This window comes from Macrobrachium rosenbergii, chromosome 11, assembly GCF_040412425.1.
Source record: "Macrobrachium rosenbergii isolate ZJJX-2024 chromosome 11, ASM4041242v1, whole genome shotgun sequence".
In the NCBI taxonomy this organism is placed as follows: Eukaryota; Metazoa; Arthropoda; class Malacostraca; order Decapoda; family Palaemonidae; genus Macrobrachium; species Macrobrachium rosenbergii.
Window position 1 is genome coordinate 1,714,180 of NC_089751.1, and position 23,676 is coordinate 1,737,855.

General features: G+C 42.2%; 2 long non-coding RNA genes across 4 annotated transcripts in view; one reads left to right on the forward strand and one right to left on the reverse strand.

The window, feature by feature from the left end:
• LOC136843078 (uncharacterized) overlaps positions 1-14,604 on the forward strand; it is a 21,233-nt gene extending 6,629 nt beyond the window's left edge. For all 3 annotated transcript variants that reach the window (XR_010854431.1, XR_010854432.1, XR_010854433.1), the window contains 2 exons: positions 12,272-12,494; positions 13,831-14,604. This is a non-coding gene — a long non-coding RNA (uncharacterized lncRNA). The remainder of the gene's footprint in view (positions 1-12,271; positions 12,495-13,830) is intronic.
• On the reverse strand, positions 14,480-17,559 carry LOC136843077 (uncharacterized). The gene is made up of 3 exons (XR_010854430.1): positions 17,375-17,559; positions 16,017-16,288; positions 14,480-14,902 (listed from the first exon to the last, which is right to left on the reverse strand). It is a non-coding gene; the product is annotated as an uncharacterized lncRNA (long non-coding RNA).
• Positions 17,560-23,676: the final 6,117 nt, after the last annotated feature.

Sequence of the window (23,676 nt, forward strand, 5' to 3'; positions counted from 1 at the left end):
TATATTACTGTAGGTAACATCTTTATTAATGTTTTTGTTGATTCTGGCGGTAAGAGACAATGTTTACAAATGAATGTGTTGCGATCTATTGGTAAACCTATGAGGTAGCTTTCAGCAGCAGACGAAACATTCGATCGTAGTAAATGGCTGATTGTATAATACATATTTTGATAAATATAAATATGATAAATAACTTCTTTATTAATGTTTTTGTTGATTCTGTTGGTAAGAAACAATATGCATATGATAACCTAATACTACAGTTTTACTTACCAAAATCATATGAGCATAGGCTAGAAAACCTTATTTTTTTCCCTCAATGTCCTGCTGAAATTAAATGCGTCCTATGCAGACATGCGTATTATAAGCCATCAAATACGGTAATTTATTACATTTATTTGCAAAAAATAGAAATACAAAATACATTACAAAAATATGAATCTTTTACCATTTTCGAACGACACAAACACACAATGCTGCCGAAAGCTGAGCATCTCTCGGATATGAGCGCGCTGCCGGTAGCGGGAAAAAGTATCGTACGCGCTCGACGTATTTTAGCAAAATATATAAAATTAAATATTATATATTATTATATTGTCGTAGCCGTCGTAAAGTCGGTCAGTCGTAAGTCGCATAGGTCGTAAGTCGACGACTACCTGTATATATGTAGAATCTACTGGTCACTTTTTACCAGATACATATGTAATTGTAATAGCCACAATGGCCTCTTAACTTCTCGAATTCTTCGCGTTTTTTTGGACGTGCTTGTCACTACAAATTTACCTTTTTCAGTTGCAATAGCCATCACTGAATGGTGTGAGAACTGTGCCAGTTTTAAGATGGTGCATACAGTCAATGCTCAGTATTTACCAAATTTTTATTATTTTAATTATTATTCTTTCTGTTTAATCTCCAAAGGACAAAACAGTTAGACAGGAATACTATCTAGTTTGCAAAGCAAGTGGTTGACACACTCTTGATGACTGACTTCCAGGGGCGTCATGTCAGATTTTTGTTTGGGAGGCAAAGACGATTTGGCGAGCGAAGCGAGCCTAATCAGCTGGGTTTTTCTATTTTGAGCTATTTTGTGTGCTTTATAAAGCACATAAAATAGATAGATATAACTTAATGTGATGACACATTTGAATTTCGTAGGAATAATGGAAAACCAGCTGCTGTTACTTCATTGGGCTTGGGGGTGAGGGGGGGGCAAGTTGAGGCTTGGGGGGGCAACTTGAGTCAAGGGGAGCAGTTGCCCCTCCCAGCCCCCTTAAATGACGCCCCTGCTGACTTCCCTGGACTAGGGATCATTTTGGACCTTATTCTTGAAACTGACGGCGTCCCAGAAAAATTCAATGTTCCGATTTTCTTTTCATAAAGCAGAAGCTCCTCCTCCTGTGTGGACTCTGTCAGTGCAAAACCGTATATTAAAGGCCTTCTCACGACCCAAAAACATCAAGTGAACCATATTCATACGGTCTAGTTGATTTCTCAGATGGTTAGACATGAAAGCTCACAAATTCAGTATACCCGTGGCACTCACTGGTCATAGCAGGAGATGTGTATGCATTTGTTACACAAGAATCTATTGGTTAAAAGATATTGTGGAGGGAGCATTGGGAAGATTTCCATATATGAATCTGGAAAAAAAAGTCTCTTGACAGCATTGGCTGCAACTTGATTTCTACCTAACTGTATTCAGCTACACAGAAGAAATCAGCAAGTACTATTACCAAGGATCTGTTGGAGTTTCATCAGAGAAACTAGTTCCTTGCGTTTTAGCACTTTACAATTTCACTGCCCCATGTAGTTGCATTTCTAGTGAACTGAAAGACGGGTCTGTATCATGACTAAACTACCCTAAATGTGTATGGCATTTGTATCGAATTATGAAACAGGACCACATTATTTTTTGCACTGATTTAAGAGTATTATATCTGGAATACACACATCCAGCACATTTATGCTGAATCAAAGAGTCGAGACTACAATATTACTGGAATACTTTTTGGACTGCTGGGGATTAGAATAAAATTGATGATGCCTGTATATACATCTTGACTGAATCAGGGAGTCAGGACACCATTGTGACTGGACTGCCTTTCATGTTTTCTCCTGAAGTGCGAGAGGTACAGTGCAGTATTGCTAGATGATATTTTGGACATGGCTTTTCTAAACGAGGAGTCAGGACTGCTTTGTTAATTGATGACCTGTGATGTTGGAGGGAGTTTTGAAATACTCCGCAGTCGGATGTTCAGGATCTGATTTTTAGGAACAGTTAAAAAATGCGATTGATGCACTGTGCTAATTGTGTATATTAATTATCTTGGCATTATGAAATTTAAGGTTCAAGTTTCATTTTTTTCTGCCAATCAACGGCAATCAAGGATCAGTGCTAGTGTATTGCTTAAAATGGTTTTGGTTTTGGTAAGGACCTTCAGTTCCTCGTTGGGCGAGTCGGTAGAGTTGTGGTCTAGCACTTGCTAGGCCAGAGTTTGAGTCTCCGGCTGGCTAATGAAGAATTAGAGGAATTTATTTCTGGTGATAGAAATTTATTTCTCGCTATAATGTGGTTCGGATTCCACAATAAGCTGTAGGTCCCGTTGCTAAGTAACCAATTGGTTCTAAGCCACATAAATGAGAGAGAAGAGAGACATTGCTGGTGCAGAACTATCTTCCTGAATGACCTGAAAATGTTAAAATTGTTCAATGAATGTTAAAATTGCCAGGCTGAAGTAGTAATAATGATAATAATGACAATATTTAATGAAGATATAGAACTATTTATTGTAGTTGTTTTTGTTTAAGATTAAGCTAGCCTTGTGTTGGCATGGGCTCTTGCTCCTGGAGCAGCCCGTAAGTGGATCGATCTGTGAAAATACAAAGAACAGTGACTTTGTCTGTTAGTTGCTGAAAAAGAAAGAGGGTGACAGGCAGGATTGCATCCCCTTTGAACCTTACAGTAACCATCAGCAGGAGAGAAAGTTTTCTAGCAGTGAGTCCCAGCCTAGTGGGAGAGGGCTCAGAAGGAAAAGGAAGAGAGCTTGTGTTTGAGGGAAAGGTAGCTATTTATTGTAATTTGCTAATTACAAGTTACACTAAGAAACTTCTGTTACTCTTTTCAGGGAAACTACACTGCAGTTCAATTTCAGTTACCGCAACATTTACGACAGCCACGTCCACATAAGGTTTTATTTCATTCAGATGAATTGAGAGAATGCAGACATTTGAAATTAGTCTTCAAAAGACCTTGTCCAGTCTGTGCCCCTTTTAGTAAAAGGGGCAGAGGTATAGGACGAATTGTTTTCGATCTTAATGCCCCGTAAGCCAAAAGATCTCAACGTGACACAAAGTCATTCACTTCTTCTTCTTCTTCTCTATGTGAAAGTGTCTGCAGTGTTCTCACACATACAGGGAGCAAGTGGAATAGATAGATGTCAGTCCCACAATTCCACAAGAATCTGCTGTAGAAGAAGAAGAGCGTCTACTGAAGAGAGGACGACGTTTTCTTCTGTAAAAATTGTATAAAAGGGCCTGAGTTAAGTAGGAAACATGGCCCCATTAACATAAATGTTGGAAAGCCATACTTTCTCAGATACTACAGAGAATATAATCTTTCTGATGCTGACTATTGAAACCACGGCAAGTGTTAAGTTTGTAGTCATGAGAAAGTGTTAGTTTAGTAAGGTCATAACAGCAGGGCCTATTGACCCAAAGTCGAGTAGAGCTCAGCTTTGCTTCTTGTCATTTTCAAGTAGGAACTGTAGGAGTCTATATCGTATGAGGTAGTTCAATGTGAATCGGGATATGTATCTAATTATTGAAATCAGCTACTGGTTTAATATACCAGGATATACATTTTCCACGTTTATTTATACTCAGTTTAATGTTAGCCATCAGTTTGCTCAGTATCCCTCTAACGCCGAGCCTCTATTTACAAAAGTGTCTGTTGTATGCCGGCGGCGTTCGGGAGTTAGCGCCGAAGCGGAAAAAAGTTTTTTCAAAAAATCACAGCACGCTTAGTTTTTAAGATTAAGAGTTCATTTTTGGCTCCTTTTTTTGTCATTGCCTGAAGTTTAGTATGCAACCATCAGAAATGAAAAAAATATCATTATCATATATATTGAAATATATGACAGCGCGAAAAAAGATTTCATATATAATTGTATACAAATCGTGCTGTGAGCAAAACGGTTAAAGCTAACGAGTTATTTTTTTCTTTCTATTGTACACTAAATTGCAATGATTTTGGTATATAACAAATTGTAAAACGATCAAAGCAACACAGAGAAAATATCACAAAATGATGCATGAATTTGTAAGAGGTGCAAAAGAAACAAGCAGGTAAAAGTTACTGCTGCTTTATTACAGATTCAGGCAGTTTATATAGTGGCCGACTGGCGCCGAACCGAGGAAGACAATGACATTGAGTGTGACCTGAGGTCAAAAACAATTAACAATAATATACAGCGAACAAGTACAATTTACAATACAAAAACATACAAACTCCAATATGGATACAATCTTGATGCCTGCGAATAAAGAAACATACGATACATAATTTATGACAGTTGAACAAATACATATAAAGTTTAAATGGTAGAAAAATGCGTGACCTGGCACGTTAGGCGTAACGAATTGTGTGGCGAAGAAAGTGGAAAGTCACCAAAGAAAACTTGCTCAGCGGAGACTTAATTAATGACGCATCCGAAGGACTCCGCTGACGTCGGTGTGGTGACTTTGCAAATACTCCCCCCCCAAGATGTGGGACACATCTGACTAATCTGCGTATCTGCTGGGACGCTGAAGGGTGACACGGCTTCTTGAGGACAACGGAGGGGCGGCCCGCGCGTGAGGCTGCTGGGCTGCTGGTGCGGGCAGGCCCTTCCTGGGATGGCCGTGCGCCCGCCGTTTGCGGGGGCCTGGGTGTGGCGAAGGGTGGCTGGAGGGGGGATGCGCTGCGGTGACGTCTGTGCTCTCCTCCAGGAAGGCGGGCTTTAACCAGTCTATTGAAACCCAATCGTTCCTCCCGGGGAGTGCCAGCAGGAACGCCTTGCTGTTCCGCTCCAGCACGCAGAAGAGGGCCCTGTAGGGCCTGGTCAGTGGCGGGCGGACGGCGTCGACCCTGACGAAAACGTGGGTGGCGGATGACAGTTCTGGCGGTGTGAAGGTGGCCGACCTGCCGGTGTACGTGCGCTTACAAGGGGCGAACTTGCCGACCACATCGCGGAGCCTCTGCAGTGATGGGATGTGGCGATCTTCTGTCAGAAGTTCGCCCGGGACCACGAGGGACTCTCCGCAGGTTTTTTCGGCTGCGGACGGGGTGCCGTCGGCTCTGGGGGCGGTTCTCAAACCGAGGAGGACCCACGGCAGCTGATGTTTCCAGTCCTCGGCGGTGCAGCGGGCCATGAGGGACGCCTTCAGGGATCTGTGGAACCGCTCGACCAGGCCATTGGCCGCCGGGTTGTACGCCGTGGTGGTGTGATGCGTGGTCCCCAGCAGCTGAGCCAGGGCGGACCATAATTCGGACAGGAAGGCGGGGCCCCTGTCGGTTGTGATGTGGTCCGGGACGCCGAAGCAGCTGACCCAACTGGAAAGCAGGGCCTCGGCGCACATGCTGGCGGTGGCTTCTTGCATCAGTGTGGCTTCGGGCCACCTTGTTGAGCGGTCTACCACCGTCAGGAGGTATCTGGACCCGCCTGATGGGCGAAGGGGCCCGACAACGTTGACATGAATGTGGCCGAAACGGTGCTCTGGCTGCGGGAACTCGCCTACCCCGGACTGTGTGTGACGAACCACCTTGCTGGTTTGGCACTGCAGGCACTGTTTCACCCAGGACGTGGTGTCCTTCTGCACCCCGTGCCAGACGAACTTCTTTGACAGCAGCTTGGCCGTAGTTCTGCCAGAGGGATGTGAGAGGCCGTGAATTATGTCGAATACCTGGCGGCAGCATGAGGCTGGAACCAAGGGGCGGGGCTGACCCGTACTGATGTCGCAGAGGAGACTTGGGCCCCTAGGGGCGAGGGTCACGTCCCGCCACTTAAGGGACGTGATGGTGGTGCGGTAGGCTGGGGTTTCTGGGTCAGCGGCCTGTTCCCTGGCGAGGTCCAGGTAGTTTACCCCGAGCTGCAGTGCGTTCAGCTCGACTCTGGAGAGGGCGTCTGTTAGGGGATTTTTCCTGCCGGGAAGGTACCTGACGGAGCAGGTGAATTCTGTTATGGCTGAGAGGTGGCACTGCTGCCTGGAAGACCATGCGTCCCCCTGCATAGTGAAGGCGTGAACCAATGGCTGGTGGTCCGTGAAGATTGTGAAGGGTGTCCCCTCCAGGAGGAACTTGAAGTGCCGGACTGCTCGGTACATCGCGCAGAGTTCCTTGTCGAAGGTGCTGTAGCGGGTCTCTGCGGGGCTGAATTTCTTGCTGAAGAAGGCGATGGGCTGTGGGGCGCCATTGATGACCTGCTCCAGGACAGCACCACAGGCGACGTTGCTGGCATCCGTTGTCAGCTGGAGAGTGGCCTTGGGATCCTGGTGTGCCAAGGTGGTTGCCTCAGCGAGGGCGGCCTTCATCAGGGAGAAGGCTTGCTGCTGGCTGGGTCCCCAAGACAGGGACTTTGGTTGGCCTTTGAGAACTTCTGTCAGGGGAGCCGTGGTGTGTGCGACCCCGGGGATGAACCGCCTGTAGAAGTTCACCATCCTGAGGAACTCCTGGACGGCCTTGACGGAGGTGGGGGTGGGGAACCTGGTGACGGCTGCTACTTTTGATGTGAGTGGGCGGATGCCTGCCGGGGATACCTCGTGGCCCAGGAAGTCGGCTTTCTGGACGCCGAAGGTGCACTTGTCAAAACGGACGACGAGGCCATTCTCTTGGAGGCGCTGCAGGACTGCCCGGATGTGCTTTTGGTGTTCACCGTGAGACCTGGAAAATATGAGGATGTCATCAACGTAGCAGACGCAGAATTTCAGGTCCCCGAGGATGCTGTCCATGAGGCGCTGGAAGGTCGCCCCGGCATTCCTCAATCCGAAGGTGGAGAAGGCGAACACATAGGACCCGAACGGCGTGATGATGGCAGTCTTTGGTATATCCTCTGGTGCGACAGGTACCTGAAAGTATGATTTAAGAAGGTCCAATTTAGTGAATACCTTGACTCTGTGAAAGGAGGCCGTGAGGTCTTGCATGTTGGGCAAGGGGTAGTGGGCGGGCTCCGTTGCAATGTTGAGACGTCTGTTGTCGCCGCAAGGTCTCCAGGAGCCGTCCGGTTTCTGCACCATGTGGAGGGGGGAGGCCCACGGACTGGAGGCCTTTTTGCAGATTCCCATCCGTTCCATCTCTGCGAATGTCTTCTTCGCCTCCTGAAGGCGCTGTGGGGGAAGCCTTCGGAACTTCGCATGTGTCGGGGGGCCTTTAGTTGTTATGTGATGGTATATGCCATGTTTGGCTGGGGCCCTGGGGACTTGGCGGAGCTCGGGCTTGAACACTTTGGGGAACTCCATCAGCAGATGTGCGTACTGGTGGGGGGCGACGGAGCTGATGGTGGGTGCCTTGGGTCCCGCTGTTAACGGGAGAGACCGGCAGGAGTTAGTGTCGAGGAGGCGCTTATGCCCCACATCGAGTACCAGGCCGAAGTGCGCAAGGAAGTCAGCACCCAGGAGCAGGGTCCCTACGTCCGCGACGATGAAGTCCCAGGAGTAATTCTGGCCGAGGATGGAGATCGACAGGGGCCTGGTGCCATAGGAGAGGATGGGGGATCCGTTGGCGGCCGTCAGGAAGGTGGCCGGGTCTGGTTTCTGGTTGTCGTCCTCCCTGGATGCTGGGAAGATCGATCTAAAGGCCCGTGTCGATCAGCATCATCCTGCCGGAGACGGTGTCGTGGACGTAGAAGCCTACTGGTTCTGGGCCCCTGGGTTTTTCGGTTGCCATGGCAGTTTGTCCTGCTGGCTGCCGCCACCTCCGTTTTTTGAACGGGCGAATGAGCAGGGCGGCAGGCAGTTTCGGGCGTCTTTGCCGAACCACTTGTGGTAGCGACACAGGCCCGGGGAACTCCATCTGTTGTGGGGCAGAGGATGTCTCCTGGCGATGATGTTGACGCCCTGCTCCGTTTCTTCTTCCTGCTGGACGGAGCTGACTGACTGTGTGGGCGCTTTTAGCCACTGCGTGGCCTTCACGCAGTCCGTGAGGTGCTGCGCCGTTTGGATGAGGTCGTCAAGAGGCATGGTGTAGGGGTGAGGAATCTGGGTGCGGACCTCTGGGAGGAACTGGCGAAGGTAGATCTCCCGCGACAGGCTTATTTCCTGCCGTCGAAGTCTGGTAGTGAAAGGAGGTCCTCGACCATGCTCCATGCGTCTACTGCATTGAGGTCATGCCGTGGGTTGACGGTGAGGTCGATGGCACGGGCGGCCCGCTCGGCGATAGGTAGGGAGCACGTTTCGAGGAGGACCTTCTTCAGCGACGTTGTATGTGAGGGGGTGTGTCGGGCACCCGCGAGACGAGTTTTCTGTATACCTCCTCCAGGAGGGCATTAAGGACCGTGTCGGCCTGCAGAATTTCGTCTGTCAGGTGCGCCACCCTGAAGGACTCTCGACCCTACGCAGCCACATTGTTGGGTTCCCGTGTGAAAGGTGGCAACTTTATGGACAGGGCGGTCCGCAACTGTGTTGCCGGGCCATGGAGTGTTTGGGGCGCTGGCATGGGTGTGGAGGTGCGGGAGGGCCTCGGTGCGGGGATGGGCGCGGGTGAGATGGGAGGAAGGTAGACCTCCAAGTCCGCGAGGTCCGCGGTTAACTGCAGGAAGGAGGGGATGTCCACGTCCATTCTCACTCTTTGCCCTCTTAATGGAGTAGGGGTACTCGCGTCAGAACGCTCTTTCGTGCGCCGTGTGAGTCCGTTAGTGGCGCTGGTGATTTTGCCGACGAGAGTCGGCACGCTCAAACGCTGGTTACAGCACCGTGTTTAGTCCGCTAAGAGCGTTGGAGAGTTCCTGGAGCCAAGACTGAGTTGCCGTGTCGGTCCGCTAATGGCTCCGGGATACTCCGGGAGGTCACCACTATAAGAGGTGCAAAAGAAACGAGCAGGTAAAAGTTACTGCTGCTTTATTACAGATTCAGGCAGTTTATATAGCGGCCGACTGGCGCTGAACCGTGGAAGACAATGACATTGAGTGTGACCTGAGGTCAAAAACAATTAACAATAATATACAGCGAACAAAGAAACAATACAAAACATACAGAACTCCAATATGGATACAATCTTGATGCGATACATAATTTATGACAGTTGAACAAACACATATAAAGTTTAAATGGTAGAAAAATGCGTGACCTGGCACATCAGGCGTAACGAATTGTGTGGTGAGGAAAGTGGGAAGTCACCAAAGAAAACTTGCTCAGCGGAGACTTAATTAATGACGCATCCGAAGGACTCCGCTGACGTCGATGTGGTGACTTTACAAATTCGTAATGTGCGGACGTAAAAAAAAGTTTTTTTCAAAAATTCACCATAAATCGAAATATTGTGCTAGAGACTTCCCGTTTGTTGCAAAATGAAGGTAATTGATTGAGTATTACTAGACTGTAAGTGTTTTAGCTTACAATTGCAGTTTTCGATCATTTCCGTCGAGTTAAAGTTGACCAAAAGTAGAATTTTTTCTATTTATCGTGATTTATATGAAAATTTTCAAAACTGATAAAAGCTACAGCCATGAGTTATTTTTTGTTGTATTCTACATGAAATTGCGCTCATTTCCATATATAAAACTTTATGTAACGACTAAAATAAAACGGTGCAAACATTACGACAAAGTGACGAAAGAATTTGAGATGTTCGGCCGAGTTACCGCACGGACGTAAGGAAAAAGTATTTTTCAAAAATTCACCATAAATCGAAATATTGTGCTAGAGACTTCCAGTTTGTTGTAAAATGAAGGTACATGATTGAATATTACTAGAATGTAAGAGTTTTAGCTTACAATTGCGTTTTTCGATCATTTCGGTCGAGTCAAAGTCGACCGAAGGTTGAAATTTTGGCACTTATCATGATTTATATGAAAATATTTCAAAACTGATAAAAGACACAACCATGAGTTATTTACTGTTGTATTCTACATGAAATTGCGCACATTTATATGAAAAACTTTATGTAACGACTAATATAAAACGGTGCAAACATTACGACAAAGTGACGAAAGAATTTCTGAGATGTTCAGACGAGTTACCGCGCGCGGACATAAGGAAAGTTTTTTTTTTTCAAAAATTCACCATAAATCGAAATATTGTGCTAGAGACTTCCAGATTGTTGCAAAATGAAGTTACATGATTCAATATTACTAGAATGTAAGAGTTTTAGCTTACAATTGCGTTTTTCGACCATTTCGGTCGAGTTAAAGTTGACCGAAGGTTGAAATTTTGGCACTTATCGTGATTTATATGGAAATATTTCAAAACTGATGGAAGCTACAACCATGAGTTATTTTCTGTTGTATTCTACATGAAATTGCGCACATTTCCATATATAAAACTTTATGTAACGACTAATATAAACTGGTGCAAACATAACGACAAAATGACAAAAGAATTTCTGAAATTTTCGGCCGAGTTACCGCGCGGACGTAAGGAAAAAATTTTTCAAAAATTCACCATAAATCGAAATATTGTGCTAGAGACTTCCAATTTGTTGCAAAATGAAGGTAAATGATTGAATATTACTAGAATGTAAGAGTTTTAGCTTACAATTGCGTTTTTCGACCATTTCGGTCGAGTCAAAGTTGACCGAAGGTTGAAATTTTTGTAGTCGACGTACGGTACGTCCACTCGTCACCCGACAGACAATTTTAGTCGACGTACGTTACGTCCAGTCGGCGTTTAAGGGGTATTAGGCTATTTATCTATTGTCTTTTCATACCTAAAGTTCATATCAGCTTCATCTTGACTATAACCTACAGCTTTTGCAAGTTTACTATCAGGTACCATAGAGCTCAGTGTGTTTCAGGATCCAAAGCTGTCTTGCCAAGGCTTTTATCACCTTAATATTAGCTTTCAGTTACTTTGGTTTAATTCCATCTGAATTTCTCCATCAGCTATAAGGGCAGCTGTGTTATGGGAGATATATTGATAACTTAATTTTCTTAGCAGTTTTACAGTAGCTGTGTGGAGCCTCAGAATACTTAACCTTGTTTATAAGTAAGATTCACAAATTTAATACAACAAGTACTTCTTCAACACCTTTCAGGAGAGTTTGATTTTAATTTCTAGCAAGTTTAAAATTGACTCTTAATTCAATCTCTTTTAAGATGTGTAGGTTTTCTGATAGATGTTCCTTATCTGTTTAGTATTAGCTGTCAGTGTTGCTCTGTATGTCTCAGGACATAAAAGTTCTGTTCTACTTGAAAAGTGTCAGTGTTTCCAGATACTTATGCAATTTTATGATCTTTTTCATCATAAGTTATCTGGCATACCTCGGGATACATGTATCATTTTATTACATGAGATTCATAACACTTTACTACCAGGCGCGGACTAGCAGTACTTGGGGCCCAAGGCTACTTCAGGTCAGGGGCCTTTTTAACAGATATGTACACATTTATCATATTTTGTTTTAGTACATGTTTCGATATGAACAGTAGTAGTTAGTGGCATGTTTCGGCAGGTTCTGTGTTTAATTTATATTGAAACGACTGATCTGTTATGCTGTATCATACTGTATTAAAAAAGAGGTATTTCCATTACAAAGTTGAGCAACAAAAAACGATGAAAATATTAGATTGAACAATTCATATATATTTGATTGTATAATTTACATATGAGACGAGTATTGCCGATGTCGTAGGTAAGTAGTTATAGAAAATCAATGGCATCACTTACATTTTATAAACTCTGGTCTCATGTTTCTACGAAAATACTAATATTTATTATATATATTTCCATAACAAATTCAACATGAAAAAATACTATTATCTAATTGTTGCTATTGTATTTTCCTTAAATATTTTATTGATTTATTTTTTAATCATCGCCTCATCGGGGGCCCCCTCAGTACCCGGGGCCTGAGGCTGCAGCCTCATTAGCCTCAATGTAAATCCGCACCTGTTTACTACAGCCATGTTTCATGATGCAAATGACTTCAACCATTCTGAAATGATATCTCGAACTTCCTGCAGTAAACTTGGTTTATTTTGAGAGTTGTAGCTTCATCTATCTTATCACATCAAGTGTGTCACTGGTAAACCATTATCTTTCACCAATTAGGAGATCAGATATTCAAAGTTGAATCATTTTTCAGGATTATTCTCCAATCTGAGGATTCTGAATCTTTCTGCTTCAGCTGGAATATGGATTGACAGTGTAGAAGTGACTACATGGAACACACATGCAGCAAATTTTGGGAATAATATAGCCAAGTGAATCTTCAGAACTGCCCAATCTTTATCTAACTCAAACCTTTCAAAGATGCAAGATGAGCCCTGGAGGGCTATCAATCTTCAACCTCCCTAGTTTAATTTAAGGTAAGGGAAAATTTTGTTAAGTATGTAACATTCCAAGGTAAGGTCAGCTCAGCCTAGGATGAATGACCCAAATGTAATTTGAAGGTAAAGCTTCTTATCCAGCTTAGGGTACATTTTGCTATCTGAAAGGACCCTAGGACATGGTGAATCCTTCCTGAACCAAGCTAGGACTGGATATTAAGATCCTTTGAGAGGTGACTATGTAGGAAAGGATGTATTAGTTGGTGTTTTTGACAAGAATAATCAGATCAACCTTGGTTGTCCCAACTGAAGTTACATTCTGGCAAGATAAACTGTGTAGGCTTCAAGTGAAATTGGTCTATAACCTATATATATAAACATCAAGAAGTCACTGGCCTATAACTATTCGTTTCCTTGATTGTAAAGTCTATAAACATCATCACAATCTTAGAATGTGTTAAAATATTAGAATGTGTTAAAATATGATGGAAGGGTGACTATACAAATATAATATACAGGTGATGCAAAGTTCCAAGCAGTAAGACTGAAAGTAGGCTGCAACACTTGTAACAGGTGTATACAAATACTAGTTGTGGAAGAAACTATTTTCCTTTCATCTGTATAAGACTGTATATTATAGAATACTACCTGTGATCAGCTGAGTATGAAGGGAACATTTTCATTCTCATTCAGTAAGAAGAACTAAATGGTTGTTAGTGATTATTATACAAATGCACAATTTTTTCCATAGCTCCAAGTGAGCTCTAGAATTCTTAATTAACACTCTTGAGTTCAGGGCTGAGAGTTGAAATATAATTACCAGTTACTAATCAAAACATTTTTCAGCAGGTCATGTGAAGGGATATTATTTATTGCTGTCAGGAACTTGTTCACATCTGGATTGAAAGGTTCAAGAGGCTGATTTCAAGAGTTGTGGAGTCTAGAATACTTTCAAGAAGAAAAAACTGTATAAAAAATATTGTTCAATAATTGTTGGTAGTTCTTGAAAGCTGCATATTCTATACAAATACAGGTATACAGTTTAGACTTGTTTGGCAGGATTTTATATAAGGAAAAGGAGCTAGTTTGTTAGATTTCCAGATCGCTTGCAAAAAGCAATGTACAAGGCAGCAAATAGAATTAACTATACTAAGATCAGCTAAACATGAGTGGTCAAATAATATCTGTAATCAATTTCCATATAGTTCTTAGAGTAAGGGATTTAGATTCTGTTCTGCTTCTTGTAGAATGGATGAGACTGATTCAGTAGATGGATAGTATGGTCAAGACCAGAAATTGCTTTAAGTAATGGGATATCTGTACTTCACTACCATTTTGTATACAAGACCTGATACAAATTTTTTTTTTATTTCAGAACAACACATAGCACCACTAGCAAGATTGATGAGGCCCCAGCATCAAGAAAGGACCCCAGAGGTGTGGAAAGAGGTTGCCAAGATGATTTCTTCAACCAACTCTATGAAACTAAACAAGGCTGGGTCATTCTGCCCAGGGTAGTCAATACAGTGACTTTGGGTGCAGTTAGATGTTGAAGCAGCTTTAAAAGCTTAGACATGGCAGCAGGCAATTTTAGACACAACGAATACTTGCCATACTGTGGAGAAGAGGAGAGGAGAGGTACCATTAGACAGTCCATAGAGAAGCCTTACGAAAGCAGTGTGCATTTTCAGTGCACTGCGAGAGTGGTTCCACCGGTGCAGACGGATAAATACTGTATTGTTCATTTTGTCACAGAACAGTAAATTTGTAAGGGACCAATATTTTGATAAAAATCAAATTACATATGAGCAATGCATTAAATAAGACCTTGTATTGCCTATACCTTGAACTACTGTAGTTAAGTAAAAAATCTTGATGTAGAAAAAATTACTTTAATCTCTCTACAGGTTTTGACTGCTGCACCTGGGAAAAATTGATACACGTAAATATTACATCTGAAGCAAGGTCTACACAGCACAACCACATCCCTGGCAAGGTATATTAATGGAAAATAAAAGTGTATGTCTGCACTCAGCAAGCTGTTATAGAGGTTGCATCTACAAGTTCATGTAACTGCATGAATTTTACAATAAATAAAACTTATATATACTAGCATTTTTTACAATAAATTCATCTATCTATACAGTAACTTGAAAGCTTACAAGTTTCTTACTGCTAAGCAGTTTGTACTATGTACAAGACCCGTTGCAATATGTGTCTATAAATCCAATATGTGTCTACAAATCCTGTAGAGAACACCTGGGTAAAAAAGGCCTGTCAACTGCCACTGAAGAACCAAAGCAGTTGTTGCCCAGACTTGTGTATTGTAACACAACATTGGAGTTGTTAGGCTGTCCACCAAGGTCGTTGGACAGCCATACCTAGAATTGTCGGGCTTTATTTACCAGCGCCTTCACCTCCTCTGCCACTTCACCGGCAACGAGAAACTGAAAGAAAAGGAAATGTATTTTTAATTTTCTGCACTATAATGCAAATCAAAATGCTTTGCTTGAATATTCAATAAGCATGAGCATGAGTTAATACTTATTCAGTATTGGAATATACTGCAAAGTAAAGCAAAAGCATGTAAAGCAAAAGCATAAGCATGCAAAAGCATAAGCATGAGTATTGTAACCCTATGGGTACTAGTAATGGAATATACTGCAGAGCAAAAGCAAAGGCATGAACTAATATTAACTCGGTATTATTGTTTCATTTCATTAGTAAATCAAAATGCTTTGCTTGAATTACTATAATGCAAATCAAAATGCTTATGCTTATTGAATATTCAAGCAGAGTTAATAACTCAGTACTGGAAGGTACTGCCAAGCAAAGCATAGGTTAATATTAACTCGGTACTGGGTACTATTAGTACAATATTCATTTCATTTCAACTGCTTGAATAATCAATTTTTAGCAGTTTAAATGCTAAAAACTAAATTTAATGTTTATGTTGTATTATATATACAAGCAATTATAAGCACTCAGTACTGAAATATACTGCAAAGCAAAGCATAAGCATGAGTTAATATAACTCAGTACTGGGTACTATTATTTGATTATACCCAGTACTATTATTTCAATTGCTTAAATATAAGCATGAGTTAATACAGTACTGGGTACTATTATTTGATTATACCCAGTACTATTATTTCAATTGCTTAAATATAAGCATGAGTTAATATATTAACTCAGTACTGGGTACTATTATTTGATTATACCCAGTACTATTATTTCAATTGCTTAATAAATTTTTAGCAGTTTAAATGCTAAAAACTAAATTTAATTTGTGATGTATATATACAAGCACTAGCAGTTATAATATTTATAAATGATGTATATATACAAGCAATTTATAAATATCACACATTTATATATATACGAGTACAAGCAATTTGTAAATGATGTATATATACAAGCAATTATAAACAATTTCATCACATATATATGATGTATATATACAAGCAATTATAAACAATTTCATCACGTAATAATTTTAGAAAGCATAGAAAGCAAACTTGCAATGAAACCACTAATGGCCAAAAGACCTGTATTATATACCTGGGCTACAATTGCATCCTGGCTGCATCCAAGAAGTTCTCCTTAGACGATACATCTGTGAGTTATTATTTGAAGCTTCTGTTTGTCCAAATGCCCTAAAAGCAGACAGTAAGTGGTCCACGTCCTAAAAGTAGACATCAGTAGACAAGCCAGTGGAATGTTGTGGATGTAGAGGGCATCACTTCCTGCCCAGGCCTGATTTTGAGAATTCTTGAGGCATCATTGCCATACCTGATCCGCTTGCTTAGATATTGAGCTTCTGACCTGGAAACCTGAAAAACAGAAAGTGAATTGTTAGACAAACAAGAAGACATTGTAATGTTGCTCAGTACAAGCATCCAAAAATTCTGTACTGTTTCTCTTTAAAAGTATTCCACAATTACTTTTCTCTACCTTTAACATTTGTAAAAGGCTTTCTGGCCAAAATTATGAAAGGCCTTTTACAGAAAAACAAATAAAAGCCTTTTTTTCCTACAGAACATGACAGAGGACATGTTAACATTCTTCAGTAAAAGCATTCCAAAACTGCTGTTTACATCTCGCACTTTGAAAAGACCTTTTTTTTAATGCAGAAAATATTAGAGAGGCCCTTATGAACATAGAAAATATAACACAGGCCTTTTTATATAGAAAATATCAAAACAAACCTTTTAGAATATAGAAAATATGACAGAAAATATTAGAGAGGCCTTTATGAATATAGAAAATATATAACACAGGCCTTTTTTATAGAGAAAATATCAAAACAAACCTTTTAGAATATACAAAATATTATGACAGAGGCCTTTTTGAATACAGAAAATACAGCAAGACACACCTTTTTAAGTATAGAAAATAATATAACAGACTAGCCTTTTTGAATACACAATGTAATTCAACAGATAGTCCTTTTTCAATATAGAAAATATAACAGTCGTGCCTTTTTGAGTATAGGAGATATGACACAGCCTTCTTTGAACTGACAAAATAAGACAAAAAGCCTTCTCAAAGATTCAGAAATGATATTAGTGTTGCAGTTTTGGCAGGGAAAAAGACCTTTATCAGTTAACTGCAAAATCATGGTGCAGTACACACCTCAAAAGTATGTCATTCATAATACTGAACGGTACACTATTCATACACTATGGTACAATATTCAGACAGTATTTTAATGAAAAAATTGTGTGGAACAAAGGCTAATCAGATTAGCTTGCTGATTTTGGGATTAACTGAGCAGATTATTTGGTCGAAATCTCAAAACACTAGAGAGAGAGAGAGAGAGAGAGACACCTACACCATAAAATGGTTATGAATGGAATAAAAACTAAAAGTTTGATTGTAGATATTGGTAGATATGTTGCAATAAAGGGGGCACTTACTAGTTCTGGTGTATTAAAAGATGTATTGATATATTAGCTGATGTATTCATACATCCTCCCCACACATTCGTATAAGTTCTGATGTTCCTTTGGGCTTCGTGATGCGTGATGTTTTTTCCAAAGAAATTTGCTTGAAAAAAAGATACAACTGAATGAGATCATTGCTTATAATTTTAACATTATTTTGCTAACCCCAATGAATATGGGAAAATATAAATAAAAATCAACTACAATATATATATATATATATATATATATATATATATATATATATATATATATATATATATATATATATATATATATATATATATATATATATATATATATATATATATATATATATATATATATATATATATATATATATATAATATATAACTGTATCTCCTTGGGGTGGGCTACAATTATAGAAAATTTATTCTAAAATGCAACTGTTCTAAGTAAGGAGAATACTGTATGTATAAAATTAAAGTGTTGTAATCAGCGAAAATATCTTTGAAACGTAATGGTTATAATTATAGAAAGTTTACTTAAAATTCAAAGGTTTTGAATTAGGGAAAATACACTTGAAAATAAAGGGTTATATTTAGGGAAAAGTGATTTAAAATCTAAAGGTCATAATTGGGAAAAATGAAGTTTTCATAATAAAACTAATATTGTAATACTTACCTGAACACCTGAATTAGCCCTGGTCACCTACCAGCCCGAACTACATCCCCATAGCTTTTACCCACTAAGTGGGTAATAAACTGTCAGCGTTACCAACGCTTACAGGAAAATCTGGTCAAATGAGTTACCTGAAGTACCGTTGGCAACACTGTTGCAAGTCCCGGCCGAGTGAGGCCGAGATACCCGACTTGCGTTATCCACTATTCAAATTGAAGTGGGGAGGAGAGTGGGAATCATTCAGGTGTTCAGGTAAGTATTACAATATTAGTTTTATTATGAAAACTTCATATTGCAATACACTCCCTGAACACCTGAATTAGCCCGATTAACAAAATTTAGTGGAGGTGGGATCAATCTAATTCAGCCTGACCTGCCAACAGGGAAAGAGGTAACCATTAATGTTTACCAGTATAGTAAATGAATGTATCCTCACCTGGTTATCCCACTCAGCAGGTGTGAGAATGTCTGCAGAGAGTACCAATGTCAGTCTCCCATGTCTAGGTACTGTCTGAGTCGAGCTACCTCATGTGGTATCCAAACCTCCTGGGCGTATAGAGAGTAGCAAAATAAACCAACTCACCATGTGGTTAATCACAGCCTCCCATGATTAGTGGAAAACGATGAACCTCCCATGTGGCTAATCAAAGCACTCGACGGTGGAGGGTCTGAGTCAAGCTACTCGCGGTATTCAAACCTCCCCATGGATAGAGAGCAGCAAAAATAAAAACTAAATCCACCATGTGGCTAATAACAGCTCCCATGATTAGTGGAGAACGCACAAAACCTCCCATGTGGCTAATCAAATTCTCTATGTATGGAGGGGTACTGATGAACCTCCCATGTGGCTAATCAAAGTACTCTCATGTATGGAGGTGAGGAAGAAGAACTCCATGTGGCTATTGTAGCCTCTCATGTATGGAGGAGAAGTTGAGTGTGCCCGAGTTCTTGTCATCCTGTCGCCGATGTTCAGGAAGAGGTTGAAGAAACCAAACCTGTCCACTGGATCTGCCTATCTTCACAGTGCTAACATCAAACTTAATATTCTCACCATGAACCCTGACTAACAGAGAATCCAAAATTCCAAATTTCCTCAGACTACATTCATTACCTAGAAGCTCTCTCTAATTCTTTAACATTACTACGTAATTATAAGATCGAGCCGTTGTCGCAGCGACTGTTTAGAAATTCTTCTTCAAGAAAACTGAACGTCTTTAGGTAGAAAGTTGTGAAACCGACAATCGACTTCCAAGTGGCCGCTCTAAGAACCCCTCGCACTAAGAGAGTACCCTTAGCTAAATGAATGCACCCATGATAGAAGGTTAGTATACACACAGATTCAAGAGAATAACTTGCGTAAAAAGGAGAACGATGCATCTCCCAAGTGACTATTCAGAGCCTACCCATTGTTAGAAGGAATGAGGCAAAGCGCCGATGACCTCCGCCCTGCAGGTTGCGCAAAGGCTGACTTAACGCAGAAGTATCCAGCCGACATTTAAACAACTTGAGTTAGCCTACGAGAGCACCATTTTGGACTCTCAGAAGGAAACTATCAAAGACAAGGATACTGCAAGATGTACTAACCCTAAGTTCATGTGATTATATCATCACTATTGCTTCAGATTCTAAAGCCTAGAAGGAATTTCTCTATCTAGTTAACCTAATAATTAACACACTACATGAATACTACCTTAGCTAAATGAGCGCACTCTAGATAATAGACTTCGCCGTTAAACGTGGACTAAGTGAATAACCTTCCAAGTCTTCACACTAAGAGAATACCACCTCAGCTAACTGAACGCACCCTAGATAGGAGAATTCGCCACTATATGCGGTGGGGCAAATTGAACGTCTCATAAGTACAGGAAGAAAACAAAAACGGACTCGCAGTAAACTACCTCCAGAATAGAAAGCTCTGAACCATTCCTTAGAAAAGAAGATAAAGTGGACAATTCAATACCAGCGGTAATGAAAAAACTGTTAAATACTAAATATAATGTCACGCCAAATTAACTTATGTCATGGCATAAACTCACACCACACGAGAATCGTGGCGTGCTCACAACTGTAAATTGTAGTGAGAGCGCTTTATGAACCAGGAATCAGGAACCCTTCTCCGAAAACTAACGCATCCTTGACAGCCGACGGAAGGATTCCGAGAGAAGAAGTTCACACAGAAGCGACGGAGTTTATCAACCTTTTTGTTAAATATTCGCATCGGACATAAGACATCCCGCCGATGCCAGAACCGGAACACTTGCAGATAAAGAACCTTAAACTAACAAAGCAGAGTTTAGCCTCTGTAATACGACTTCCGAAGAAGAGAAATACTTATCATTTCCTGGCTAGGAAACCGCCCAGGAAACTTCCGGAAGCTCGCCCATTTTATCTGCATGAAGCTGAAAGAAAGAAATAAAACACCTAACCAATTATCTTAACATTAGAACTTCCGATAAATCTCACGAGAGCTCCGAGGGAACGTGAATAAGTCGCAGATCTTAATATTGTGAAATTTTCGAAGATAGAAATGTAATGTGTGTAAGTGCTGAGCGTAGCCAGCTTATAGCCGAAAATGGAAGAATCTTTGACTCTCCGGCGAATAAAGAAACCAGCTATTTCAGTTATGGCAGGCCTAAAGATGGAATGACCTTCCCACGACACAGACTTCCCATGACAAGCTGGACCTGGTAGCTTTATGGGTTGACTTCTCGTTGAAAGAAACACCTCGTCTAGACAGCTTTAGAGTGTCTGGACTGTCTAGCTGTTCGCTCGGCAGTCGCCCGCAACTAGGTTCATCACGCAAGAGTTTGGATGATAATGGTGAAAATGCGGTTGTCTAAAAGATCTTCCACATGAGGAGGAACATCGGAACTTCTGTAAGGAGCATTAGGAATTCCAAAAACCGAGGGCATTAGGGCCAGCAAGGAGTTAGAGTCATGTGACGCCTGACACTACTGCAATTCCTGGATTACCTGATGAACCAGGACCGAATGGCTGAGTATACACCCCTAAGTTCTAATGATCTTGTTCCTCCCCGAGTTTTCAGATGCGACACAGCAGTTACGGTGTCGCAAAGCAGACCCACTACTGTGTTGCACACTAGGATTGAGAAATACCTGAGGGCTTCCTTTGCAGCCCTGAGGTTCCCGAAGGTTATGACTCCTCTCGTTCCCGACCTCCAGAGGCCCGAAGCCTGGTTCCTCCAAGGCTGCTCCCCAACCTTGATAAGTGAGGCATCTGGAGTACAGATGAATGTCAGAAGAGGAGACTATAGACCTCTCCAGATGTCAGATGCTTCTTCCACAATCTAAGACGATCCTATTGTGCTTGGTGAATCGTTTAGATTATACCCGTATTCATGTGAGTCCCAGCGATTCCTGAGACATACCTGAAGAGAAAGCATGCAGAGACACAAGACCCTGGAATGAGAGAGAGAGAGAGAGAGAGAGAGAGAGAGAGAGAGAGAGAGAGAGAGAGAGAGAGAGAGAGAGAGAGAGAGAGAGATTCTCCCTAAGAAGCTTCTTCAAGTGGGTACCGGCTATTCCTGTTAGACAGGAACCTCATCTGCCATTTTGTACTTTCCAACGATGCATAATTGCTTCCACACGGAGACATGAGTTAGAAGCAACAAGTTCGCTCATACTGGCCACATCCTTGAACCCAGAGCAGCCACACTAATCATGGCTTGCTGTGACGCTACTGCTGACGATGGCTACACGAAATAGACCATGGAGGAGATATTTTCCTCCCTAAAAGACTGTTGCAGAGCGCAAAAGGCGCCCTCAACAGAACTCTCTCCAAATGTCCGGATAGTGAGGCGGAAGCTTCAAAAGAAGCCTCCTCTGCCAAAGAACGTTGTGCCAGTCAGGCGACATGTAACCTGGTATGCCAGCCTTGATGACACCGGCGATGAGGTCAGGCGGTACCGGACCAGAGGGGAGTATCATTCGTTTGAGCAACTACGTTCTGTCTTATAGCCACTCCGAACATCGCTAGCTGTAGTGTAGGCCTCCCGGAACCTTGGATTGAGAATAAGTGAGGAAGTCTACCATCCGCTTTACTCATTCTCATTACGGAAGGAGAATCCATTATCCAAAATCGATCCTTTCTTCAAAATGAACAATCCTTGCTGGACTGGTTCGACCGAGCCGAGGATTAATGGACTGGTCCGACCAAGCCGGAGGTTTGTTGGACTGATCCTGACCGCAGCCGGAACAGAAAGAGGCAGGTCGATCCCAGCAAACGCTGGACTGAAACTCGGAACTTGCTACAATTTAAAAGCGTGAGAAGGACACCTAACATATCAATCGCTAACATACTGGAGGCACCAAAGTATAGGTTGCGCAAACCCCGCACCACCCAACAGGGATGACGCAACACCTGGGCGGACCACGCCCACTCCTGAGAGCGAAGAGGCTGCAACACCCGAACCACTCAAATCCAGATGTATCAAAACCGCATGACAGCGGGAATCCGGATCTGAAGACCCGGAATCAACCCCGAACCAACATGGATGCCTAGACGGAGGGACAGAGAAAACCTGCCGGAAAGTTGAGAAAGAAGAAGCCGAAGGAGGGAAGAAGGAAGATGCCACACTCGGAGTAACCACCGGAGTGCCCAACGCCGATGTTGGACAGATGGAGAAGGTCCCAACTGGACTGAAACTCAAAGGAGTATTGAAGGGGAAGTTACGAGGTACCAAACCGAAGGTAAATAGAAGAAGGATCAAAGGAGTATTGAAGGAAGCATGAGGCACCAAACCGAAGGTAACAGAAGGAAGGTGCACTACCAACCATCCTGGAGAACAGAAAGGCTGCGGAAACTACGTGCTGATACACTGAAAGCTGGCGCAGGCGACCGCCGACCGCATAGCATCCGCAAGAATCGCTGAGGACAAGTAGTTAGGAAACACTGGTGCTGGTACACCGAACGCTGGCGCAGGCGAATCGCCGACTGCCATAGCATCTGCAAGATAATCGAGAGGACAAGCATTACAGTTAGGAACCCAAAGAAAGAAAGAAATAAGAGCGTTTATTACCTCTGCAAACACCTGAGAAAATCAGACCGGATGCCTGAGAAACTACCTGGATTTGGCAAAAGGTGATAAGATGATGGATCGTAAAGTACCCTCTTCCTTAACCCCGAAGAGAGAGGGGCCGCTGAGCCTAATATACAGGGTCAGCCAAGAAAGCCTTGTTCTGCGAGTTGTGCCAAGAAAACAGGATGCGCAATAAAGACTTTGACAGCCCCAAAGAGCGAAGGACCTAAAAGAAGATTGAGAAGGGCAATGAAGAAGGCTTAGAAGAGTATAAAAATGGGAAATTTCCATAGCGGCCGAGGCCATAGATTTCAAAGAAAATAGACTGGTTCTGTTCCCCCCCGCCCCTGATAATCTTGATAGACATTATCAAACCAGAAAATTCTTTAAGACATGATCATGAATATTGGAAAAACTCGATCATTGTGAATTACCACCATAGCTTTTAGATCTAAAGAAATTTTAAAATCCCCCAAAAGGAAAAGGTCTCAAAGAAGGAGTTCATGAAAAACAAAATTCAGAACCCAAATACATCAGAAACCAAATCTGAATGACCCTCCATGGATCTAAACCTTGTTGCTCCAGAGCACGGCTA